A 6,000-nucleotide genomic window follows, 5' to 3' on the forward strand; every position below is an offset into this window, starting at 1 on the left:
TATATATACCCAACGCAATCATAGGTTTGAAACCGCAATTTTTATACGTGTGCATGTAAAACAAATTTCGTTGTAGAAGGATCTAAATACAGCACAAACAACATTTTCTAAAAGACCCAAAAAGTGAAGAAGTATATTTAAACAAAACGCATTTGACTAGCAGGTCGAACAACTAATGTTCTTTAACCCTGCTGACTGCCATTGGCGATTGCCAAAAAAAATTGACCACAAGATGTAACAAAATGGATCTTAATATGAATTTAATACTAAACAGAAAACAATAATATATATATATAGGCATGGATGGCGTAAGATAGATTTGTCACAACTTTCTCATTTTTGTTTTCGTCGCTTTTTATTCTGTAAATGATATGGTTTTCAAACTTTTCAAGGGCCATTGGTGAGTGTCGGGGAAACGAAACTGTGATTAAATTGATATAAGGAGATATATGTTCATATACACAAGAAGAAAATAAGGTATTGAGCTGAAAAGATAAAATAGAAATACTTAAAGGTTTCTACAAGTAAGATAAAAGAACTCGGACTTCCTTTCAACTGAGTTTTACTGTGCGTTTTTATTGAGATTATCAGCAAGATGTGATTTCTATCGCAATATCTAACTTGTACCTAGTTATTCACTTGACGATAATGGTATATCTAGATGGGTTTTCTTCATTTCTTTATTACTTAAATTTCTAGAACCATTCATAAGGGAACGAACTGTGTGCCTTTCCTTTTCAACCCCTTTTTTATTTTCATATGAATCGGTGTTCCTTTTGACACTTAACAAGCACAAGCAGATGATTTAATGTCAAATTAAGATATAGTGATAAATATTCTTTCCATTAGAAATCCAAATTAATCTGATTTGGATTCATAAATATATCCTTCAAGTAGAAATTAAAGAAAACAACAGAAACGGTTTTCATCGCCTCATTTTTAGACTTGTACCTCGAATTTAACATAAGCGGTCATCCCAGAACGTAATTCTACGACAAACAAGACGATTTTAATTTTGAAATTATCAATCACCTCCCCCCCCCCAAAAAAAAAAATAGCATATGAGTTATACATTTACGAAGTGTTCTATTTTAAAAACGCCATTTGCATAAGGTTTCAATTTATCTATTACATAGTTGAACAGAACAATTAGATATCAAGTCGACGACATGGGTATCTATCAAGTTGGATGTAGAAAATGCATAACCTCCGATTTTTTTGAAAAAAATACCACGGACGGAAAACATATCAATCTATAAGTTCAGTAATTTTCGTGTCTGCCCTTCCATTACGTGACTCAAGAAAAAATTCTAAAAGATGGATAACAATTGTATCGAAAAGAGAAAATTGATTGCACCTTTTTATGTTAGGGCGTGTTTGAGTTAAATATTTTGTCTTGAAAACGTACAAAGCAAGAATATTTGATACATCATCTCGCTTCAGATTCATTTTTATATAGCAAAGCTACAGCTTGACTTTATAACCTAAAAAATCACGGTACTAAAAGATGAAATATATGGGTCAAGTGAAATACCTATCTAATGAAGCATAAAAACAGAGTAGGTGTGTTCGAATAGCTATTTTTTTTACTAAAAGTACTTGACGACAGTCTTTCAAGTTGGATGATTAAAATTCATATCTTCGAAAATTAAATATTTTTTTGTGTGTGATAACTAAGGTTTATAGTCTTCAACCGCTAAAAAAAATCCAGTCTGCCCTTCCACGAAATATTTAATTAGAATTTTTTTTTTTATATATTTATGAATTTTCAAACATTCCACCTGACAACCGATTAGACAATAATTCTAAGTTGAATCAATGCAGACAAAATCATTAACTGATGCTCATTAGCTAGTAGATGCATTTGTCTTTTAAAATACAACTAACATATATATATATAAGGATCGTAATGGTGCTATGCGGATAAATTTATCGGTTTTTAAGAGCAAAATTGGCGCGTCATCCCTACATTGGCTTCCATTTCTACGATTGTGAAAATCAACTGGCGTAATGGGGAGATAATTTTGACGAAGTAGAATCCTTACTGCAAAGTAATTTCTTTGATATAAAAAAAACCAACATGACAGATATCCTCGTTGTACACTACATGACCAATCACGTTCATGGGCTTTTTTCTTTTGCAATGTTAATTGTGAATAGTAATGTATTTTCTATAGCATCGAAACATGGTCGCACTTTGCTTATAATTCATATGGTCGTTTCCTTAGGAAATATTACAGGTTGCAGCTAACGTATAATGATTAACAATGATCGACAACTAAACGAACGAATAGACAGACGAACGAACAAACTACTATGTATATTCATTTCAACTTATAATTTAATTACTACCTCGTTATTCAAGATGTAGTATATTAATGTGTATGAAAATATATACGTATTTTAAAGGGAGTTAACACGAGTTATTTTCAAGTTAAGATTAATGACAACAAAATTGTCTCCCTTACCTTGTTCTCGTACCAAATATTTTAGGGCATCGATGAATACATTTCTACAAAATGTAATTTGTTTTGGTTATACAGTCGACGTGAAATGTAAAAAGTACAAATACTAATATGAAATAAATTATAATTAGCATCCGGTCTTGTTCCATCATTAAACTAAATATTATAAGTTTTACTACTTTAACCTCCTTCAAATTTGTGATTTTCGTTTTATAACTTTTATGAATCGCATGGTGTAAAGTTAGATCAGTTTTAATTGCAAAATTTTGTTATACTACATCATATGGAACCACTTATTAATAAAAAATGAAATTTGAATGAGCTATTATTCGTTCCTAAATACATTAGAGTGAACTTTGTTAATCATTGTATAAATTATTTTCTGTTGGTAGAGAAAATAGAAAGTACAATGTTTTGGGATAACATACGTTCTTGCTTCATGTGGAGCATTGTGCACTGTAATTCTGTTGAAAAAGTGATTTTAGATCAAGTATGTATTGTTTAAATACTGCAATGCATATTAGTAATTTATTTGCATACTCTAGTTTTAACAGAAAATGGCGAGATCCAAAGAGCAAGGACGAAAACAAAAACAAAAAAAGGCAAATAAAACTTGAGGTGTCAACAAGGCAAAGACAAAAGAAGTTAAAACCAATTTAAAGCATGTGAGTAAAATTCATTTAAAACAATTTCACATATTTGTCAAATAAAAAGTTGGGATGAAGTAAAAAGTAAAAACACAAAATTACTGAACCCCGAGAAAAATTCCAATCGGAAAGTTCCTAACCAAATGGCAAAATCAAAAGCTCAAACACATCAAACGAATGGATAACACTTGTAATATTTCCGACTTGGTACAGGCATTTTCTTATGTAGAAAATGTTGGATAAAACCTGGTTTTATAGCTAGCGAAACCTCTCACACTCGTATAAAATTCCATTATAGTGAAAATCATTCAGTAGCCTTACATTCCGTTTTAAGCATTCTTAGTTGTAGCCTTTTGTAATTACATCTTTCTCTTCTTATTTTTAATAATAAGTACCATACTTATGACAGCTATTGCACCCACTTGCAGTGAATATTGATTGAACTGTATGATTTGCAACAAAGGAATTGCATGTATACTTTTCTTCATTAGAAAGTAAGAATTATAAAATTAATCGTAATGCTCAGTATTTTGATTTCAATGCAGTTTTATGGCTTATTGTTCATCTTCTCGTATTTGTTTCAACACCTTTATGTAATTTTCCTCTGCATCTTCATTTTCATGATTGTGGTATTATGCGTTCTATAATTTATGGTTTGTAGTTGCCCTTTTTGCCTCACCTTTTTCGACTGACACTTCAAACAGTTTGTTTATTTTGTTTACAATACACAGGAGTATACTTCTAGTATGGTTTTATTCTACAACAGCGCTCTGAACAATGCATTTTAGACCAATGTCGTGTCGTTGATTTATTTTGATTTACTAATAATGAAATAATTAACTGTTGAATTCTAAAAGATCAAATTGTGACATAATCATTGTTCTCTGTGATTCTGAACTCAATGCTCCAAACTTGCATGTATATTATTATTGAAATTCAGCACTAGTTTGCAAAAGACTTAATGTATAGTCATTGTTTGTATCTTTGGTGATATATGTACTTGTAATGAGAATGTGATATTATCGATATTTGATCATATTTCAGATAAATGTAAACAATAAATCAAAAACAGAAGAAGCTGATAAAAAGTTTGACGAAATGAGAGAAGAAATGATAGGCGATGTTAAAAGAGAACAGAAACACAGGTAAATTCAAGGTCATTTATTACATAATTATATTATGAAGCACCAAACAGTTAAATGTTATATCCTGTTCATTTCAATTCTGAATTGGAAATTATTCAAAAGTTAAAATGAAACAACAGGAAGCAGCCAGATCAGCGATTAAATCTACATCCACTGAAATATAGGTTCCAAATGTTCTAATAGCTAGGATGTACATATTTTTTTTATGCACAGATAATCGTTGCAAACTTTAGATTATATTTGGCATTGCAAACAGCTACCTGAATTTTTAATTTCCTTGTCACTAAAAAGAAGACCAAACAAGGTAAAAAATACAAAATAAATGAAAGTTTAAATAAATAGTTGAACTGAACTTTCCCAATTTTTAAAGTTCTATTAATTTCAAGTTTAAAAGCTTTTTGTGTGGACTAATTTCAGTATACAACTATGCTTGTAATGTTCTGACTTTAAGAAATTGAAGTTTTAATGTGTGAAAAAAAGATTTTTATTTGTGCTATTTTTAACTTCATAAAGACTTTCAAGACACTTTCTTCATTTATAGGCAACTGCAGCAAGATGAAAATGATAACATAAATTAAAACCAAAACTAGTATTCATTTTAGACACATGATTGGTTTTTACAAAAACACACTATATGGGTAATTAACAAATAAGACAAAGTATTATCAATTGTGGGCTTGATTGTTGAGAAGTATTCCCTTTAGATCTATGTGGCTGTGGTAACGACCATTTGCAAAAGTCATAGACTAAAAAGCCAACATGTTTTTGCCAATTACGAATTCGGAGGAGCAGTATAAGTATCATTACACGATTTCTAAATATCTATGTCTATACAATTATCAATTATGAACAAACTTTATTTTTGTATAGTTTGAGATCTCCACAGAGTTTATGTATTAATAACAATTGGGATAATGCCTTGTGATTTTCTTGAAACAGAAAAAGACCTCAAGTTGGAATACAAGTGTCAGTATGGAAGATACAACCACAGAGTTTGCCAAATTAGGATCTACTGCAACATGAGGAAGCTGTATGATTGATAAAAAAAACCCATAGTAAATCATCATTTAAAGACGGAGAAGTTGATTTTCTGATTGAACAATGTATCCAACACCACAATAGAAAAAATATCTTGCATAAATTGAAATATAAAATAAATATTTTGTTACTTACATGTTAATTTTTATTATTATGCTAGATTTTTAAATATCTTCATGCACTTACTTTTATTATTGTTGAAAAGTTTACTAAAATGTTCAAAAGAGTATTCGTATTTCAGGAAAAATTGTATACAAATGATAGTATCAACGTTTAAGATGTGATTTTTTTTCTTCTCATTTTACAAACCTTAACCTAATGCAAATTGCATAAGGTTTGCATTGATAAAAAACCTGAAAAAAATCTATGATAGGTGTGTATATATTTTGTAATTGTTATGAAATAATGGTGGGTTAAACCTGGTTAATGGCGGCTAGCCAAACATCTCGCTTTATGACAATTTTAAAAAATATCGCTGAATTGACACCACTACATGACAGAAATTCAGCACAAATACAAGCAAGAAGATTCATCACAGAGAAACGCACAGACAAATAATATAATAGTCGACACAGAATGCAAAAAGCAGAACATGAACAAACATTTTTCATCAACGACAAACACCACAGGATATATAAACTAGCGCTTACATAACTAACATGCAACCTCGAACTTAACTCAATAATTTTCACAATACTCATACAA

General features: G+C 30.1%; 1 long non-coding RNA gene across 1 annotated transcript; it reads left to right on the forward strand.

The window, feature by feature from the left end:
* Positions 1 to 2,725: 2,725 nt before the first annotated feature.
* On the forward strand, positions 2,726 to 5,429 carry LOC143080399 (uncharacterized). The gene is made up of 3 exons (XR_012979708.1): positions 2,726 to 2,955; positions 4,157 to 4,257; positions 5,197 to 5,429. It is a non-coding gene; the product is annotated as an uncharacterized LOC143080399 (long non-coding RNA).
* The last annotated feature ends 571 nt before the right edge of the window (positions 5,430 to 6,000 follow it).

Source organism: Mytilus galloprovincialis, chromosome 6, assembly GCF_965363235.1.
Source record: "Mytilus galloprovincialis chromosome 6, xbMytGall1.hap1.1, whole genome shotgun sequence".
Taxonomy (NCBI): domain Eukaryota; kingdom Metazoa; phylum Mollusca; class Bivalvia; order Mytilida; family Mytilidae; genus Mytilus; species Mytilus galloprovincialis.